This window comes from Theropithecus gelada, chromosome 16, assembly GCF_003255815.1.
Source record: "Theropithecus gelada isolate Dixy chromosome 16, Tgel_1.0, whole genome shotgun sequence".
Taxonomy (NCBI): Eukaryota; Metazoa; Chordata; class Mammalia; order Primates; family Cercopithecidae; genus Theropithecus; species Theropithecus gelada.
In genome coordinates, this window is record NC_037684.1 from 65,158,803 (window position 1) to 65,179,562 (window position 20,760).

At 49.8% G+C, this 20,760-nt stretch overlaps 1 protein-coding gene across 2 annotated transcripts in view; it reads right to left on the reverse strand.

Annotated features, from left to right (window-relative positions):
* PIK3R6 (phosphoinositide-3-kinase regulatory subunit 6) overlaps nucleotides 1-8,466 on the reverse strand; it is a 66,244-nt gene extending 57,778 nt beyond the window's left edge. The window contains exon 1 of one of the 2 annotated variants that reach the window (XM_025362825.1): nucleotides 8,314-8,466. The gene's annotated coding sequence lies outside the window, so the exon portion shown is untranslated. The remainder of the gene's footprint in view (nucleotides 1-8,313) is intronic. The other variant, XM_025362824.1, reaches the window with a different exon arrangement.
* Nucleotides 8,467-20,760: the final 12,294 nt, after the last annotated feature.

Genomic DNA, 20,760 nt, shown 5'->3' on the forward strand with positions numbered 1-20,760 from the left:
TTTTGGGTGGCTGAGGTTGCTGAGTAAATCAAAGAGCCTCTTCAGAACATAATCCATGGGGCAGAAATCACACAAGACCTGAGAGGTTAGAGATGAATGAATGAGACACAGTCCTTGCCCCTTGGGGCTGCATGGTCTACCAGTCTGCCACCTCGTAATGACCGTAGGGTGGCTGAACTTGCCCAAGACCCCTGGAACAGACCTCACACACCCATGGCCCACCATTAGCACACTGAAACTGTCTCACCGCCCCATGCACGCAGCATGCTTGTGATGGTTTATTTTAGGTGTCAACTTGACCAGACCAAGGGAAACCCAGATGGCCGGGGAAGCATTTTTTCTGGAGGCGTCCGTGAGGGTGTTTCCAGGAAAGATGAGCATCTGAATGGAGGGAGTGAGTCAAGATCTGCCCTCAGCCATGTGGGTGGGCACGTGATCTGCTGAGGGCCTGAAATAGACAAGAGGGAGGAGGAAGGGCCTGATGTGCTCTCTGTGCTTCAGCTGGGACCTCCATCCTGCCCCTGGACAAAAATCAGCGCTCCTCATTCTCCGGTCTTCGGACTTGGGTGGAGACTGACGCCATCATCTTCCCTGGTTCTCAGGCCTTTGGACTCAGACTGGAATCACACCACTGGCTTTCCCGGGCCTCTATAGCTTACAGACCACAGATGAGGGACTTCTCAGCCGCCACAATCACAGGAGCCAATCCCTGCTAATACATCCTTTTGTTTTCTATCCACCCCCTACCCACCTCCCAATCTCTCTCTCTCTATCCTATTTGCTGTGTTCCTCTGGAGTGACCTGACTAATACAGTGCTTAAGAAGACTACCCATTTCGCAGACTCATGTAAGAGACTCTCAGAGACTGTGCTCTGTCTAGTATATTTTTAAAATTCACTTTTCACATAAAAAACCTTGCATATGGCAAAACTCTAAAAGGCACAGATAGCTATGCAGTGAAAGGCCAGGCTCCTTCTTAGCTATCCTCTGGTCCAAGGGTCCCCCAAACCCCGGGCTGTGGACCTGTGCTGATCCATGGGCTGTTAGGAACTAGGGACACGGCAGCAGGTGAGTGGCTGGTGGGCCACCAGGACCTCCTGAGCTCCGCCTCCTGTCAGATCAGCGGTAGGGTGGCAGCAGGGGCATAAACTTCTCATAGGAGCTTGAACCCTATTGTGAACTGCGCATTCGAGGGATCCAGGCTGCCCGTTTCTTAAGAGAATCTAATACCTGATGACCTGAGGTGGAGCGGTTTCATCCTGAATCCATCCCCAGCCCCAGCTCCCTTCCCCACCCAGCCAACCCCTCCCCACCCCCAAACCCCGTCTGTGGAAAAATTGTCTTCCATGAAACTGGTTCCTGGTGTCAAAAAGGTTGGGGACCGCTGCTCTGGCCCATCGGTTTCCTTCCCCAGGAGATGCCACCGTTTTTGGAAATTTGAATCTGTGGCCAACATTTAAAAGTCGTATTTCATCTAAAAAATCAAGATTTCCAGCTTTTATTTAAAAGGAGTAACTGGAAGATCTAGCGACACCAAACCCACGATCCTGTGTGGCGACAGTTAGCTGGAGTTGCCATGCAGCTTCCCTGTAGAAGGGCCATGTGCTCCCCAGGATCTCAGTGTCCCTGTTGAGTTCACAATGGGGACGCTGAAGCCGGGGGCAGTGCCAGGCACACCACACCAGCACTATCAGCCTGTCCACATCACCATTTATGCTACCTATTGGGTTCTTAAAAGCAGACATGAGCCGGGCATGGTGGCTCACGCCTGTAATCCCAGCACTTTGGGAGGCCAAGGCAGGTGGATCACGAGATTAGGAGTTCAAGACCAGACTGGCCAACGTGGTGAAACCCCGCCTCTACTAAAAATACAAAAATTAGACGGGTGTGGTGGCGTGCACCTGTGGTCCCAGCTACTCAGGAGGCTGAAGCAGGAGAATTGCTCGAATCTGGGAGGCAGAGGTTGCAGTGAGCCAAGATTGTGCCACACTGTACTCCAGCCTGGGTGACAGAGCGAGACTGTGTCTCAAAAAAAAAAGCAGACATGTTGGCAATCCATGTTCTATATTGTGGTTCAAGTTGCAGTTCACAAAGAGAAAAGTTAATTGCAGAATTTCTGAAATGGGCTGGGCATTAGGGTTGCCACACAGTGCCCATAGAAGTCTTTCAACAAACACGGTGCATCTCTGTACTTCTCCCTAGCACCCGATGCCCTGTACAGTAATCCTCCCTTATCTGCAGCTTCACTTTCTGCAATTTCAGTTGCTCAAGGTCAACTGTGGCCCAAAAATACTAAATGAAAACTTCTAGAATGAAATGATTCCTAAATTTTAAATTGCACACTGTTCTGAGGAGCATGATGAAACCTCTCACCTTTCTGGTCTGTCCCTCCCGGAATGTGAAGCGTCCCTTTGTTCAGTAGGTGTACACGGTGTGTGCTACCTGACTGTAAGCCATCATGGATATCAGATGAACTGTGGCGGTGTCGCAGTGCTTGTGTTCAAGTCACCCTTATTTTACTTACTCATGGCCCCAAGGTGCAAGAGAAGTGAGGCTGGCAATTCAGATATGCCAAGGGGATGCCTAAGACCTCCGATAGTACTGAACCTGCCTGCCATCAATCATCCAAGGAGAAGCTGTAAAGTGCTCCCTTGAAGTGAAAAGGCAAAAGTTCTCATCTTAACAAGGAAAGAAAAAAATTGTATGTTGAAGTAGCTAAGATCTGTGGTAAGGACAAATCTTCTAGCCATGAAATTGTGAAGGAAAAAGACCTTTTTGCTAGTTTTGCTGTCTCATCTGAAACTGCAAAGTTGTGGCCACAGTGCTTCATTAAGATAGAAAGGGTATTAAATGTGTGGGTGCAAGACCTGAGCAGAAATGTGTTCTGATTGACAGCAGCCAGGTTCAGTGCTATTGGAGGTCTGAGGCATCCCCTGGGGGGTCTTGGAGTGTGTCCCCTGCAGGTAAGGGGACTACGCTATTGCATTTGTTTATCATCTGGCTGCCGCCACTAAAATATAAGCTCCCTGTGGGCAGGGGCTCCATTTTGCTCACTGTTGAGTCCCCATTACCTGACACTGTTTATACCACATGGAAGGCCCTTGATAAATATGCTTGAATAAATGAATGAATGTCAGGCACTCATATGAAGACAAGGCAGGGTCACTGTCCCAAAGCTACCCTTGGGCTAGACGACAGAAACACGTCTGTTGGGTATGGTTGCTACAATAAATGACACAGGAAACAGAGATTAGTTTGATGCTCAGAATACTGCAGAGAAGACAGCAGTCCCATAGGAAGCGTGGAGACAGACACAATGGTGAGAAGGACATTGTGCCACATTGACCTGGCAGCTGCCTCTGTCACCTGGGGGTGGCCGATCTTTCTCGGGCCCTATCATGGACAGCTGAGGCTGCAATGTTTGACTGCTGCTTTTGTGCCACAAGGGGCAATGTGCAAGGTACTGACCAACCAAACATGTCATGAGCATGTTTTAGATGAGCATGTCAGGGCTCATCTAAAAATTCCTCTCCCTCCCACTGCACTGCAAGAATAAGACATTACAGGAGAGCAATACACCAGCCTCCACCCGCAGTCAGCAAGACTCCTGGCAGCCAAAGTAGGCAGCAGGAAAGTGGCCAAGGAACAAATCCCAACAACCTGGGAGACGCCCTGTGGTCACCCCCACCGTGGCCTTTCACTTACACTGCCCACAGCATTCACTCATTATTTCACTTATTCCATAGTTCCTGAGCACCTCCTATGTGTCAGACACTGTTCCAGGTCCTGGGGATGTGACAATAAGTTAAAATACACAAAATGTCTGCTCTCGGAAAGTTTGCACTCTAGTGGGTGTGTAGGGAACAGAAAATCGACCAAATAATTAAATTGTATATTAGATAAAGATAGTGGTATAAGAATAACCTTGGGAAGGGGGCGGTTCTAGAGTTGGGGAGGAGTGTGCAGTGTCTACATATAGATATTTGGATATATAGATATTTAAATATAGATTTAAATATAAACTTTTAAATTTGATTGTCAATTGATAGATTATAATTGCATATATTTATGAAGTACAAAGTGATATTATGATAGACATATATAACGTGGAGTGATGAAATAAGGCTAATTAACATATCCATTGAATACGTATCCTTTTCCTGGTGAAAACATTTGAAATATTTATTCTCTTAGCAGTTGTGAAGTATATAATACACCACTATTAACTATAGTCACCCTGCTGTGCAATGAATCTCAGAAACCGTATTCCTCCCATCTAATGGAAACTTCATACCCTTTGACCAGCATCTCCTTACTTCCCCCAATCCCCAAGTCTGTATGTGTTTTGTTTTTTGTTTGTTTGTTTGTTTTTGAGACACAGTCTCGCTCTATCCCCCAGGCTGGAGTGCAGTGGCACGATCTCGACTCACTGCAACCTCCACCTCCCAGGTTCAAGCAATTCTCCTGCCTCAGCCTCCCGAGTAGCTGGGACTACAGGCGCCCACCACCACGCCCAGCTAATCTTTTGTATTTTAGTAGAGATGGGGTTTCATCACGTTGGCCAGAATAGTCTTGATCTCCTGACCTCGTGATCCTCCCGCCTCGGCCTCCCAAAGTGCTGGGATTACAGGTGTGAACCATCGCGACCAGCTGGTTTTTAAAAGGATGATCAGGGAGATCTCCTGAGGAGGTGCCATTTGAGTGGGAACCTGAAAAAGGCCCGACAGCAAGCCATGCGGTATCTGCAGGAAGAACGCTCTAAGCAAAGAGAATAGCCAAGTCCTGAGTTGCGAGGGTGCCCAGTGTTTTTAAGGGACAGCATGGTTGGGGCGCAATGAGTGGGGGACACTACGAAGATGTTGGGAGACAATTCTCCATAGGTTTCTGTTTGTGCATGCCTGGTGAGCATTCTTCTGCATCATCTTTTCAAATACGTTTGTACAGCAAACGGCCTTGGAAGATACTGTCCGTTCTAGGACAGAAGGCAGATTAATTTGCTGTCAATAGAATAGAGATAATGGCTCCTTTCAGGGTAAAAGTTGGGCAGGTTTGTTTGCAGCTCGTCGTGAAAATTTGGGGTTTCCTAGGCTCAGGGTTCCTGGGCTGTGATGCACAGAGTCCACTTGGGTTGGGCTCCTTGCGGCGGCCCTGGGACTTGGGGGCAAGCAGGACCTACAGTCACGACGCTCATGCTGCTAGCTGTGCTGTGAGTAATAGAGTTCTTTGTCTTTGACTCTGGAGTCTCATGTCTTCTGCTGGTGACCATGAAACGGTGGTGGGCTAACTTGTTAGTTCTAAGTTAACTTATAACTAACAGATCCTTCTAGCTTGTAACCCAGGCCCTTCACTGTTTGTTTGTTTGTTTTTGTGACAGAGTCTCACTCTGTCACCAGGCTGAGTGCAGTGGCACAATCTTGGCTCGCTGCAACCTCCACCTCTCGGGTTCAGGTGATTCTCCTGCCTCAGCCTCCCGAGTACCTGGGACTACAGGCACCTGCCACCACGCCTAGCTAATTTTTTGTATTTTTAGTAGAGACGGGGTTTCACCATGTTGGCCAGGATGGTCTCAATCTCCTGACCTCATGATCCACCTGCCTTGGCCCCCCAAAGTGCTGGGATTACAGGCGTGAGCCACCGCGCCCCTCCCCTTCACAGTTCTTGGCAGAGGGATGAGATCGGAGACAAAGAATGAATGAACGAACAAAGGGAGGAGTGAATTGGGATTCAGAGAGCATTCTTCCTTAAACACAGAATATCGATATTGAACGCGTCGCAAGCCAGGTGCACACACACGGCTCTTCACTCCCTTGGGGTACAACAAGCCCAAGGACCGACCACAGAACCATAGAAGCGTTCTATGGACACGGCAGAAAGAAGCGAATGGAGCCACCTGTTCATAGCTGCTGCTGCCTGTCATTGGTGTGAGATAAAGTGGGGGTGACCTCCTGGATAGAAGAGAATACTGAAGTAAGAGGGCTTGGAGGAGGATCCGAGGAAGCCTGGCTCAGGTTCAGTGTTTCTGTCATGAAGATTCCAGATCTGACAGTCCCTTGTCCCCCCATCCCCCCAGCCCCTCATTGCTGGGTCCTGGGACAAGCTGTTCAGACAGAAGAACCCACCACCTAGGCCTCCCTGTACCTGCAGGAATAAAGCCCGGGCAGACAAGACGCGGAGCTTCCCAGGGCCACACTCTGCCTCCTGTCCTCCAGCCGCTCCTGTGGCACAGAGACAGGGGACCCGCAGAGCCTGGGTGACCTGCCTCTGTTGCCTCCCCTCTTCTCCCACCACAGCTGCCTCATGCCCTCAGGGTTTCAGGGGCAGCTCAGGCTTACCAGACACCATAGCTGTGTTTTTGTTTTTTGTTTTGGATCAGAGCGTGTGGTGAGTGAGCTGGCAGTGAGGGAGTAAGGGAGCGAGAAGACAGAGCTCTGGGTCCTGAGGGGGCCCCTCAACCTTTAGCCCTTGCCCCCATGAGGTCTACTTTTCAGATTCCCAAGTGACCGGGAGGTGAGGGTCCTGCTGCCCGGGCTGGCCCCTGTGGACAGGGACAGGCCTGTTTCCTCAGCTGTGTCTGCTTCTGACCGGAAGGAAACACCTGGATATGAAAGAGCCGGTGGGGTGGGGTGGGGGAGCATTGTTCCCAGGGGCAGGGAAGCTTGATGGGATCTGATGGGGCCCCAATGCAACAGGGAGCAGAGGGCGACGACTGCAGCTTGGCATCTGCAGCCACCATGTCAGCTGAAGCACTTGCGTGGAGACAGTAGAGGGCCCACAGCAGGTTCTAATGGGAGGCAGCGGGGCATGGTGGCCAGGCAGGTAGCATTCCAATCCTGTCCATAGGGCAACTTGGGCTGCTTGCTTAAAACCTCCGTGCCTCAGTTTCCCTATCTTAAAGGGGACTTGACAACAATGCCTCCCTCACAGGCTTGTCATGAGACTAAATGAGATGATATTTGAAAACCACTTAGAGCTAAATAAATAAATGGACCGTGCCGGGCACGGTGGCTTGTGCCTGTAATACCAGCACTTTGGGAGGCCGAGGTGGGCGGATCACAAAGTCAGGAGATCAAGACCATCCTGGCTAACACGGTGAAAATACAAAAAATTACTACTGAAAACACAAAAAATTAGCCAGGTGTGGTGGTGCGCCCCTGTAGTCCCAGCTACTCGGGAGGCTGAGGTAGGAGAATCGCTTGAACCCAGGAGATGGAGGTTGCAGTGAGCTGAGATCGCGCCACTGTACTCCAGCCTGGGCGACAGAGTGAGACTCTGTCTCAACAACAACAACAACAACAACAACAACAAAAAGGACCGACCCGCGAGTGCTCTGTACACCCCCCAGTAGCAGACACACACCCCTTCTAGCTGTGCTCCCCCCAACACCTGACTTTCCCACCTGCTTTCCTGCCTCTAGGGGTTTGCACACTTTGCTCCCCATTGCTGGGGTGCCTCTTGCCACCTCTTTGCACACCAGGTCCTCCCTTGAGCCTCAGCCAGGAGCCACCTTCCATGGGAACGTCCCTGAGCCCACACCCTGCAGTCTCTCTCTTTCATCCTGCACCCACCACACACTGCCTGGCTCGCTGAGGACCCTGGCAGGTATTACTTTCTGGGTTGGTCACTCGCAGCTGTGTTCAGACCCTCTTTGTAGGCAGTCAGCTCCTCAAGGACAGAGACCAGGCCTCGGTCAGATGCTGGCACACATAGAAGATACCCGATTCGTGTGTAGGGAGAGAATCGGCCAGACCGGCATGACTTTCACCAAATTCCCCAGGAAAGTGATGGACGGATGATGTCCCAGAAAGGGCGCGGACTGGGACCCAGATGTTTCACATTGAGTCTTGCTCCTTGCTACCCCACTCTGCAATCTTTGGCAGATTGCTTCATTTCCCCATGCCTCAGTCTTCTGTCCTATAAAATGGCACTAAAACACTTATCCAGTCAACCTGTAACTGCTGGTGAGAATCAAATGGGAAAATGGGTGTACTCTGCAGCACGGGCATGAATCATTAGTCCTATTATTAACGGCATGTACAGGATTCCAGAAGAAAGGAGAATCCTTCTTACAGGGTCCTGTGTCCTTTCTTCTTGTGAAAATGGGATGAAACAGTCTTGACTTGGCAGAGTAACCCTGCAGTGTCTGAGGTCACCCTCCTCAGAAAGGTGGCCGTGGCAGCCCCGAGCCTGGGTAAATAAGAGCCAGGGGTGTTTCAGCCCCCTCAGGGCTCCCCTTCCATCTCCCTCCTTTCCGCCCCTCTGTCTGTTCTGCTCAGATCTGCCTGCCTGGCGAGCTCCATCCAAGCCAGCACTTACCTTGGCTCAGTGGCAGTTTCTGGGCTCCCCAAGTCCTTCAACCAACTCCCTACAGTCCTGTGCAAGGCCCCCAGTCCCAGAGAAGCAGATGTCTTGGGAGGCCCTCCACGGGTGTCTGTGGTCTTGACTGTGCTCTTCAGATCTGCAGAGGAAAGCTCGATGTCTCACAGCTCTGTCCCCTCCTCTTCCTTCCCCTTCCTTGTGGCCCTCGAAGCTCCTCCCAGAATGCGTTCTGCTGTGAGACTGCTTTCTAAAGAAGCATCTGTGGTCACCCACGGTCACTGGAGGTCCTTTATTCTGATCGAATGCGACCAATTTTATGGGACGGGAGGGACACCTCCCAAGAGACTTCCTCTGGTGTTGACGGGGGAGGGATTGATGCAGGGAGCCCTGACCTCTCTCTCAAGCTCCAGACTCACCAACCATCCCCCATTCCTGGACATGGCCAGTCAGATGTCCCTCAAGCACCTCCATCTCAACAGGTACAAACCGAGCTCATCATTTCCCCCTCTAAGCCCACTTCTCTGTTTCCCGCCTCAGAATCAGCAACCTCGGTGTCATCAACGCCTCCCTCTCCCTCACCTGTTACGTCTAAACTGCACCAAGCCCAGTCAATAACTCATGAATCCTCCACTTTCTTCCATCCCTATGGCTGTCACTGTTTCACCTGACTACCATGATCTTTCTCCTGAAACACCACAATAGCCTGAGGTCCTTCACCCCACAACCAAAGGTCTCTAAGAGTGAAACACAAATTTCTTCATGTTACGGTCCTGCTACAACCTTCAATGGCTCCTTATTACTTTAAAGAGAATGGCCAAACTCCTCAGTGTGACTTGCCAGACCCTGCTTGATCTGGTCCCTCCCTAAACTCCAACCTCATGCTTTATCCCTCACTCCAGCCCCTCCCAGAAGTACTGCAGTCTCTTAACGATCCAGGCTGTGGGAATCGCTTCCCAGCCCTCCTCCTGGCTCGCCCCTTGTCATTTGTTATTTATCAGAGAAGAACAAAAAGCAAGCCTAAGAGGCAGGAAGAAAGTGGAGTGCCAGGGACGCTGGCAGAAGACAGAATGCCAAGGAGGGGATGATGGTCAACAATGTCAATGATTGCAGAGAGGACACAGGTGAAGAGAATGAAAAAGCATCGGCTGTCCTTGGCAATTAGGAGACAGCAGTGCTGGGCAGGGACAGTAGAGCTTCTGGGGGAAGTCGATCAACTGCATGGTGACACGTTTGCTATTTTGTCATTTTCTTTCTTTTTTTCACATTTTGAAGCCAAACACTATTTGGGAGAGTCTCTGACACATTTCTAGAGCTTCGAAAAACTCGCAGATTCTGTGCTGTCATCCCGTTGGGCCTAATGGGTAAATGGCTCTAGAAAGTGACAGATTGCTGACAGCATGGTTTGAGTGCTGGATCCAGCTATGCCTGAAATTCTGGTGCTAAATCTACTCTTGGACTGTTCATTGTATATGATCCAATAAATTCCATTCTTTTTTGGATTAAGCCTGTTGGAGTGTGTCACTTAACTCAACCCAAAGAGCTTTGGGGCTGTGAAGTCACTGATCTTTTTCTGTAGGGGCTTGACTAGGTTCTATGCTGACCCCTCATTTTGCAGAGGAAGCTATTTGGAAAAAAAGTCCAGAAATGTAAATCATTTACTCTACAGCTATGCCTTCCTCCCACAGCTGCTGCTTTTCTGTCCCCTTCATGTGACTGAAGTCACATTCTATCTCGCATCTTCGTATTAATGTTCTCAGCTCACATGTCTGCCTTGTTCCTCCTCCCTCCCTCAGTGAGTTCTGAAGGAGCAGGGGCTAGGGTGTTGTTCATTATTCCATCCATCACAGGGCGAAAGACTGTTAAGAGAATGCCTGGCTTATTTGTGAAGCAAATGGGTGACTGAATGAAGGAAACGAATATGCCCAGGACAGAATAAAGGACCAAGAACTCAGCCCCTGCAGGTTCCAGACTCAGCAGCACCCGGGCAGTGTGGCCACCCTGGGCAGCCCCTCTCCTTATCAGCCTTGACTTTAACTGAATCGGAAATCACAAGCTGAGGTCACTTCTTGTGGGTGCATTGCTGCCTTATCATCAGCTGCCATTTCTGCAACTGCATTGGCTCTGGTAGCCATGGAGGGGGCAGCCTGGTGACCATAGAGAGCCCCTAGAGCTGTCCCTTGCAAAGAAGAGCTAGGGTGCTTTCATTTTTGAGTGCACACTGCTGATAGCCAGCCAGGAACAAAGGACAGTGGGAGGAGGAGGTGACGATAGGAAGGACGAAGTTCCCCCACAGCCCCCAGTGCACCGTCCCTACCATCACCAAGGCAAGGCAGCACTACCCCTTTGACCAATTCCAGCCATGTCTTTCCTCTCCAGACCATGTTCTTAGGATTTGCTTAATCTGAGTTTTCCAGGCTGTGCTCTTACCAGGTTTCTCATCTGCGCCAATCTCCCAAGAGCAGCCCCCTGTTTCCCTGCCAAAAGGCAAACGATCCATCAGCATCAGAACTGTAAAAATTAGGGTTCCCTGGTTTCATTGTACTAGGTCTCAGATGACCTGGTCAGTTAATGGAGGCAAAGACCCCCCCCAGAATGATCAATGCCCAAGATACAGAAGCAGAAGGCTCACCATCTATTGCCACTCCTCCTCCTCCTCCCTCTGCCACCCTCCTCTGCCAAGTGAGGGTCCCCACTCCTGGTAACCCTTCTGGGCATAGCTGCAATGGCCTCTCCTCAGGTTCCTCTATCTCAGCCCGGGTGTTTGGAAGTCTGTTCACATAACTCGCCTTGGGGTTACAAAGTTACTTTCTCTACAGATGAACCACTGCTTCTATTCCATCCTCATCCATTTTCCAGTCCATGACAAAGCCACTGAGAACTTTAAACCAAAATTAAATATTCTTGCCACTGTGGACTGAGCCATGGGTAAGGGGGGCCAGATACTGGCATTGGGGAGGTCTGTAGTACCACAGTATTGGAGTCAGGCAAGAATTACTTGCTTAGAACAGGAGGCCCCCAGGGTCGCTTGTGTCCTCGCCTGCAGTGCCGCCCACCATGGGAGCTGCTCTGGGATTATTCAGCATTGAAGGCAGCAGAACTTGTCATTTCTGTTTTCTAAGGAATCCACTTACATGTAATACTAATAAGCAAAGTCGATTTTACTAAAGATTATGTGGGAGGATGAAGGGAGAGTACATCACACATCTCTTGGCAAACTATTCAAAAATCCTCTGTGGATAGTTCAGAGGATCCCGACGTCCCTCCTCGAAGCCGTGCCATTGGAGCGGGCAGCCTGGAATATGGTGGAGTTTTGTGCTTTTTCCTTTCTCTCTTCTCCCCACATGACCCTGACTCACGAGTGCTGGTTCCTCCATCTCGGATTTTTTCACAGACATACCTGAATTGTCTTTGACGTGCCTTTAGAGCACTTCAATTCCATTCCAATTCTTAACTCCCCATTTCTCTCTCTCTCTCTCTTTTTTTTTTTTTTTGAGATGGAGTCTTGCTCTGTCGCCCAGGCTGGAGTGCAGTGGCCCCATCTCGGTTCACTGCAACCTCCGCATTCCGGATTCACACCATTCTCCTGCCTCAGTCTCCCGAGTAGCTGGGACTATAGGCGCCTGCCACCATGCCCGACTAATTTTTTTGTATTTTTAGTAGAGACGGGGTTTCACCGTGTTAGCCAGGATGGTCTCGATCTCCTGACCTTGTGATCCGCCCGCCTTGGCCTCCCAAAGTGCTGGGATTATAGGTGTGAGCCACCACGCCCGGCCAGCTCCTCATTTTTCTACCCTAAACTCATCACCACCACCCACACAGATGGCTCTCTGGTTGGCAGGTCCCATTTTTAGAAAACTGTGAAAGGTAATAAACCAGAAAAGAGCTGTTAGGAAAACACATTTTGCTTCGTTTAAACAATCACCTCATGAGTCAGGTACAGTTACACAGATAGGTCAAGTTTAAAAGCTCACATCCCTGGTGGAGGTGAGACTCCAACCAAGGACCCCCCAGTCCTAGGACTTCCCACCCGACCCCAGGAAGATCTGTAGGCTGAGCCAGCCTGAATCCTGAATCACTTGACCTCAGTCCAGGAAGGCCAAGGTAGTGGCACAGGCAGTACCTACCTCCAGGGCACCTCTGCCTCTGGTGCAGTCCCTCCAGCTCTTGCCCACGGCCCAGGGGCAGGCAGGACAGCATTATGCTCTAAGCCAGTGGTTCCCTAAGGGTAATGCCTGGACCAGTAGCATCAGCATTGCCCTGGAAATCTGTAATCAACTAGTACTGTCTGCTGTGGCTGTGGAAAGGGAGGAACAGTGCACACTTCGGGAATCTTCCATCCTTTACTTCCATCAGTGTTATTTGGCAGGGTGCATGCAGAATCAGGGCTAATTGGTGTGATAGAAGAAGCAGATTTATGCTTCATATCCAACCAGTCACCCACTCAGCCATTCTTCTTTTTGGTGGTGGTGGGGAAGTTTTGATTTTAAATGCCATCAATGTTCTTTTTTCGTTAAGTTGTAAAGTTTAAAAAACTAGTCAAGTAGGCCAGGCATGGTGGCTCATGCCTATAATCCCAGCACTTTGGGAGGCCGAGGCAGGTGGATCACTTGAGGTCAGGAGTTCGAGACCAGACTGGCCAATGTGGTGAAACCCCATCTCTACTGAAAATACAAAAATTAGCTGGACATGGTGGCCTGCGCCTGTAATCCCACCTACTTGGGAGGCTGAGGAAGGATAATCACTTGAACCTGGGAGGCAGAGGTTTCAGTGAGCCAAGATTGTGCCATTGCACTCCAGCCTGGGCAACAGAGCAAGACTTTGTCTCAAACAAACAAACAACAACAACAACAAAAAAACTAGTTAGGTAATCCATAAATATATTTCCATTATAAAAACACTCAAGCATTGTAGGAACCTAAGAGTTAAACAGGAGAGTCTCTCTCCTCCCCATTCCCAATTTCTTTACCCTCCCACCCACTGGTAACCATGGTAAATAGCCTGGGATGGTTTATACACATAAGCGCCATAGAAATTGCTCTTCAACTTGCTTTGTTTAGTGGAAGATCACGACATATCAGTGCATAAGGATCAACTGCATTCTTTCCTTAAATATAAGTGTACATTTTTGTTTGGACTAGTCACACATTTACAGGGTTCAAAATGGGAAGTACACAGAGAAAATCAGTCACTCCCTCTTCCGAAAGCCATCCTTTAGTTGGTGAAGAAAATCTTGTGACCTCCTCTTTCTCTTTTGCAGGTGCAACTGTCCCCTCTCCCAAACTCCTTGGTACTGGCAGCTCTGGGATGGTGTGAGAGGGCAGACATCTTGGGGTTGCCGTGAAGGGTGGGGCCTGGTCTCTTCTCATTTCCCCTGTTCTCATGGCTGCCTTGAGAGGGAGACCAAGTGGACCCCTGCTTCCTCTCCCTCAGCCCCTAATACCACAGGTTCCTCCTTAGACACGCTTTTGCTGGCGGAGCTGAGCTGGGGAGGTGTTAGGAGTCTCTTGATCTGCGTGATATGTATATCATCCTCTCCATTTTCTTCTCCCAAATGAACTCACACCAGGAAGTGGAACAAATCAAGATGGCTGGGGTCAACCAGGAGATCAGTGCGAAAACGCAAAGACTCCAGCTTCTCATTATTTATGCAAATTGCCTGCCCTCCACACATATGTGCAGGACCACACACGCACTCACACACACACACACACACACACACTGAGACACACCCCCAAAAGTAAGCCAAGCCACCTGGCTGGGCCCTCATCCTGGCACGTGCTTCTCGCTCTGTGTGACCCTGTACAGGCCTCTCCCAGTCTCTGGGCCTCAGTTTCCTCCTCTGTAACCTGATGGCTGCAGATTGGGTGTGCAAAGCCCTCCTCAGCTTTCTCAGCCCCAAAACGATTCTGTTCTGGCCTCAGAGACTTTCGGCTACAGTTTCGCTCAGAGAAGGCCTCTGGTCCCTGGTTGCAAGGGCCCCTTCCTTGGGTGTGTGTGGGTGGGGGCTGCTCCGCTCCCTTCCTCCTCCTCCCCAGAGGTCTCGGGGGACCCCCTTCAGTCCACTCTGGAGCCAGGAGCAACATTCACCATTCACTGAGGGCTTCCTTCCTGACTGCCCTCCCCTCAGCAGTGGTCAGTGCAGACCAGCTTGGAGTCCCGCCAATCCAGTCCGGCCCCAGCTTCCGCTCCTCCTCTATGCCCCCGCCAACTTTTCCACCCCTGCCACTCCCACCATTCCTGAGGGTGTGTGAACACAGCTTCTATTTTGAAACCATCAGAGCGTCTCCAGCGATCCATTAGAAATGAAGCCATCCTTCTCAGACATCTGTGTGATCCTTTTCACGGCCTCAGCTTAGCCACCACCCACATGAGAGGTTCCACAGAGCAGCAGAGATTAGTGGTTAAGCGCAGGGACTCCGGAGCCCACCTGTCTGTGCTTAAATCCTGGATTCCCCTTTTTACTGTCTTGGTGACCTTGGACAAGTTACCTGTCTCTGCCTCAGTTTCCCTGCCTGTAAAAGGGGGCATAATTGTGCCTAGCTCATGGGGTTGCGGCACAAACAAGTTAACATAAGCACGTAAAGCACACAGAGCAGCTCCTGACACGTGCTCAGTAAGTGCTGAAAGTGATTGCTGATAGCTCAGTTCACTCGACGCGGACATTCACAGGTGATGCCCTGTGCAGGTGGCACTGACTGAGACGCTGCACCTTTGAGCTCGAAATAGCTGAGATCCTTCGAACAAGCGCCATTCCTTCCCACTCCCCCTGTGCAAAGAGGGGCAGACACATGCGTCTGCTGTGACCACAGCCATGTCTCCAGGGAGCCCACACTCAGAGTCTCCGGGGCTGTGGTCCCAGCCAGGACATAGGCGTGCCTGCACACAGAACAGAGAGAAATAAGCTGGCACGCCTGGGGACAGAGTCTGCCACCTGCCTCACTTTGCCTCCAGAGGGATGGGGGATGGCATCCTCTCCCAGCAGGCATTTCCTTTACCCTGATTTTACTGGTAGGGTTGGGGGAAGAAAGAGAAGGATTCAGAGACTTGGGGAAAGAAGGAAGTGGATTCTTCCTCAAGAAAACGGGGGAGCCCTTTTCCCAGGGAAGCTGTGAACATTCCCGGTGCTGGAGTGGGTGGCAGTGTGGCAATGAGGGAGGGGCAGTCTGAAGGCCCAGGGCAGGCACCAGGCAGGCTGGGTCCACACAGCATCTCGGGTGTGCCTGGACCTGCCGGGGCTGAAAACTGTGCTGCCTCTGCTTAGAGCCCTTTCTCCTGGTGGAGACACGACTGGGATGCCAGGGACTTCAGGGAGAGGTCTGAAGATGGTGATAGACCACTACCTTCCGGCCCCTAGAGGAAGCTCCCAGCTGCCTGAGGAGAACAAAGAGGTGTAAGCCATTGTGTCTGAAGGAGCCCCCTCTCGGTAAGGCTTCTGCTCACAGGGAGCCCTGGGGCTGGGCAGGCTACCTGGACTACAGTCTCAGCAGCGTCATCCCCTTTCACATTGCATCCCCTGATAAGCCCTACACACTCCCTGGAAAGTAGACACCATGTCATTTTCACAGGCAGGGAACCGAGGCTTGGAGACACTGTGAGGCGGCCAGGGTCACTCCAAGGGTGAGTGCTCCCGCTCCTCCCTGGCCTCCCTGTGATCCGAGGTTTGGCCTGAGAGAGTGTCGCATCCGGCAAAGGGAGCGGAGGAAATGTGGGGCCACAGGGGTTCCAGCAGGTGCAGGAAGGAATGACGGAACTGGGAGCCAAGAGAGCTCTCCCTTCTACGGCCCCACACCCTGAGACCCGCAGTGCACAGCTTGATTTTGGTCCCCTAACGGAGGCCTGCCCAGCCTTTTAGGAAGCAGGAAGTGGCAAAGGGAGACACCCATCTCCTTCCAAAGCTGGAGAAGTACACCCATTCCAGGGATGGCAAGACTAGGAGGTCAACACCCCTAGGGCAGGAGTAATTCCACGCTGAGTAGTGGGAGGTGAGAGTCTTCAAGTTTATGGCCAGCTCCTGAGCTCATGGTGAGGTACCACGCGGAAGAGGGGCCACCTTGAGGAGGAGGGTGGGGTGCTGAAAAGGACAGCCTCCTCCTTTCTCTTCATCTGCCAACAGCAGGACCCAGTAAGGGTTCTAGTTTCAGTCCCCTACCCTGGCCCCTTTCCTCAGTGTTCAATGACTCGGATTACAAAAGCTTATGGACTGGATGAGACATTCTGGCTCACAGCCCCTTTAGTCTACAATCGCTTGGCCCATGGATTCGCCTACAGATCATGGTGATTGTATCCAGGGTATGTGTCTGATCAATGGGGGATCCATTCTTAGGTTGGCCAGTGATTTTTGTGAAGTATGGTTTAAAGAATCTTCTGTCTGGGCGCGGTGGCTCACGCCTGTAATCCCAGCACTTTGGGAGGCCGAGGTGGATGGATCACCTGAGGTCAGGAGTTCGAGACCAGCCTGGCCAACATGGTGAAACCCCGTTTCTACTAAAAAAAAATTTTTAAATGAACCAAGTGTGGTGGCGGGTGCCTGTAGTCCCAGCTACTTGGGAGGTTGAGGCAGGAGAATTGTTTGAACCCGGGAGGTGGAGGTTGCGGTGAGCTGAGATCGCGCCACCATGTTCTATCAATTTCAATAACATCAAATTTGCTAATTGTGTTGTCCAGATCTTGTATATCTCTATTAATTTGTCTATGTGTTCTGTCAGCTATTGAGAGAGGCATGTTGACCACTGTGGTTATGGAGACATCTAATTCTGTCAATTTTTGTTTTATATTTATATATAGTTTATATTTATATATAGTTACATATATTTATATTTATATATAATTTTCAGTTGTTATTTGGTGTATATAGTTTTATAACTGTAATACCTTTTGTTGGACTCCTTAATCTTTATGAAATGTTCCTCTTTATTTTTCGTAATGCTTCTGCTGTTAAATCTTTGGATATTAGTGTGTTAACACCAGCTTTTTTGGTCCAGTTTTGCATCTTTGGATATTGGTGTATTAACACCAGCTTTTTTGGTCTGGTTTTGCATGGTGTGATTCTTTCCGTCCTTTTGCTTTCAACCTTTCTGTGATGTTATCTTTAAACTGTGTCCCTTGTGAGCAGTTTATAAGTTTTTTTGGTTTTTTTTTTTTTTTTTTTTTTTGAGATGGAGTCTCGCTCTGTCACACCAGGCTGGAGTGCAGTGGCGCGATCTCGGCTCACTGCAAGCTCTGCCTACTGGGTTCACGCCATTCTCCTGCCTCAGCCTCCCGAGTTGCTGGGACAACAGGTGCCCACCACCACACCCGGCTATTTTTTTTGTATTTTTAGTAGAGACGTGGTTTCACTGTGTTAGCCAGGATGGTCTCGATCTCCTGACCTTGTGATCCACCCGCCTGGCCTACCAAAGTGCTGGGATTAGAGGTATGAGCCACCACACCTGGCCGCTGCAGTTTATAAGATTTTTTTAAAAAGTAATTATCAGACAGTTCTGGGTGTATGATTCCAGGTTAGTAGGTTTGTTTTTTCCCCTCATACTTTAAATATATAATTTCATCATCTCTGGCTTCCATTGTTTCTGTTGAAAGAGGGAGTTCTCAGTTTAATTGTTGCTACTTTGAAGATAAAGTGTATTATTTTCCTCTGTCTTTAATATTTTCTCATTACATTTTTTCTTTCGAAGTTTGACAGTAAGGGGTGTGTGTGTGTGTGTGTGTGTGTGTGTGTGTGTGGTTTAAGAAAAAAAAAAAAACTAAACTCCAGATTGTATTGAGATTTTACCAGTTTTTGGATTAATGTTCAGGATTCAAGCCAGTGTCCACTGCTTAGTTTTCAGGTTTACTCCTTCTCTTTTTGTCTGTTTCTCAGTCTTTCCTTATTTTTCGTGACACTAAGAGAGTACTGGTCAGGTTATCTGGTCCCATAGTCTGGGTTTATACGATGGTTTTTTTCTCTTGATTAGACTGGAGTTATGGAAGGAACATCAAAGGTAAAGTGCACTTCTCATGTGATTTTGTTTTTTTTTTTTTCCTCTTGTGTGGAGATTCCTGTGTCAAATTTCCTGTGTAAAATTTGCTGGGTTTATTAAGTCTGCGGGTTGATGTGCTTCCTCAGTGTTAGCCAATTATTGGCAGAAGGAATATTGTTCCCGTTCCAGGCTCCATTCCTAGGAGGCATCGCGTGCCTCTGCTGGCCTCTCAGGCTGGTCCAATGTGTCTGAGAGGCCAACTAAGCAGGTCTGCAGCTTGGAGCCAAACCACTCGGGGCCTAAGTCAAACCACCTGAGCCACCTAGATCAGCTGGTCCCTAGATGACCTCTAGATGCATGAGCGAGAACAAGTGATCGGAGACTTAGTCCCCTGAATTGAAGGCGTGCTTCATTGTTTGCAATAGCCAGCTGATGCAGAGCTGAAACAGCTGACAGTTCTTTCTCTCTCCATCCTGAATAGCGTTCTGGGAACCTGGTACTTACCGCCCTCTCCCAAGCCACAGGTGTCCTCTATCATCCCTCCACTTCTTCTCTCCCTCCTTATCACCCAAGTCTAAAGGCAGTCCCAGATTCAGAGGGCCATTATTGAGCTCTCTTCCCTCGCTCTCAGCTGCATGGTAGGTCCGGGATCCACTCTGCCACCACCACCAACAGCAACAGCTTGAGGCCCATCCCCTCCCTGGGGCTTGGGGTACAGGGAACAGATGGATATATGGGTGTATATTTCTCAAGCGAAGTGGCACAGGAAACCCCAAATGTTGAGTCCTTAGGTGTAGGATTTTTTGTTCTGTGGGTCGGTGGCTTAAGCAGAACAGTATTGGGGAAAATTTTCACCCAAATATATTTTCTATAGGGTGGAAAATTACAAAAGGAGAAATAAAACAATCCCCTATGAAGCTTCTTTCTGGTATAAATAAAATGATCTATATAAACTGTCCAACTAGCAGGTGTCATGCAGCAAAATAACTAATGGTCATTAAATATAAGATAAATCAAGTTTTATTTGACAAAAATATTAAATTCCACCCATTAATTCCTGGACATCTGTTGATCATGTAACAGGACAACCTGCCCATACAGCAAAAAAGTATTGAAGATACATGGCCTGCCACTCTTCTGGAGCTTAGAGCAAGAGCAGATATTAAGACAGGGGAGAGGCCGGGCGCGGTGGCTCTCGCCTGTAATCCCAGGACTTTGGGAGGCCAAGGCAGGCGGATCACGAGGTCAGGAGATCGAGACCATCCTGGCTAATGCGGTAAAACCCCGTCTCTACTAAAAATACAAAAAATTAGCCGGGCGTGGCGGCGTGCACCTGTAGTCCCAGCTACTCGCGAGGCTGAGGCAGGAGGATGGCGTGAACCCAGGAGGCGGAGCTTGCAGTGAGCCGAGATTGCACCACTGCACTCCAGCCTGGGCGACAGAGCGAGACTCTGTCAAAAAAAAAAAAAAAAAAAAAAAGACGGGATAAATGGCCAGGCAAGGTAGAAGCTGGCTCTGTCCACATCTCTCAAGTCATGAGTACTCTGGGCTGGAATTTCATGTAAGACCTTTTGGGCATAATGAGTTAGGAGGAGGGGAAGAGGGACTTTGTGCGGGATACAGTTCATGCTTCCGTGGCTGCTTTCTCCACGTCTATCAGTCCAAATCCTGGTCTTGACTTCTGTCCCATCTCTCTAGTCCACGCTGGTTTCTAGCTTCTTAAACCACTTCAAGCTGCTCTCTTTGAATCTTAGACTCTCATGTCCTGTCCTAGGCTGACCATGTCCCAGGCACCAGTGCCATTTCCCCTGAGTTGGGCACTAAGCTCTGTGAGACCGGTCACTCCATCCTCTGTTCTGGGATCTTGCCCAGGTGCCAGAAGAGTGCCAGTGAATTTGCGGGCATGGAAGATTTTGCACACAAAGATTGAGATGGGAGTGGGAGGCCCAATGTGATACAGAAGGGGCTGAAGGGTGGGGCCCCTGAGCAGCCCACCCCTTACCCTGATGAAGGTCTCTGGAATGTCTGGAACGTCTTTTCCCCCTTCAGTCTGGGTTCTGCCTCAGCCATGAATTGGGAAGGAGTGAGGAGCATCCCAACGGAGGTGAGAGTATCCCAGTGGCTCCAAACAGGAGGAATCAGTGTTCAGAAAGTCAGGTGCTAAGCTTTACTGAGCACCTACTGGGAGCTCAGCACTGGGCTAGGTGCTTTGCAGATAATTTCACCTTTTCACGATGTCTTATTTCCACCTCAACTCTCCACTCCATTTTAGTGCTGAGGAAATGGAGGCTCAAAGGTAATTAACTTCCTCTGGTGATTTAGCTAGAACGGAGCTGCTACTGAATTTAAGCCTATACTGTCTTCCAAGAATCTCAGATCCAAAAAGGAGATCAAGAGACAATCTGTGCTGGGTTCTGAGAGTAGACAGGTGCAGCATTAGTGCTGTTCTTCCAGAGAATCAGGAAACCTGACAGAGAGAAATTGCTGG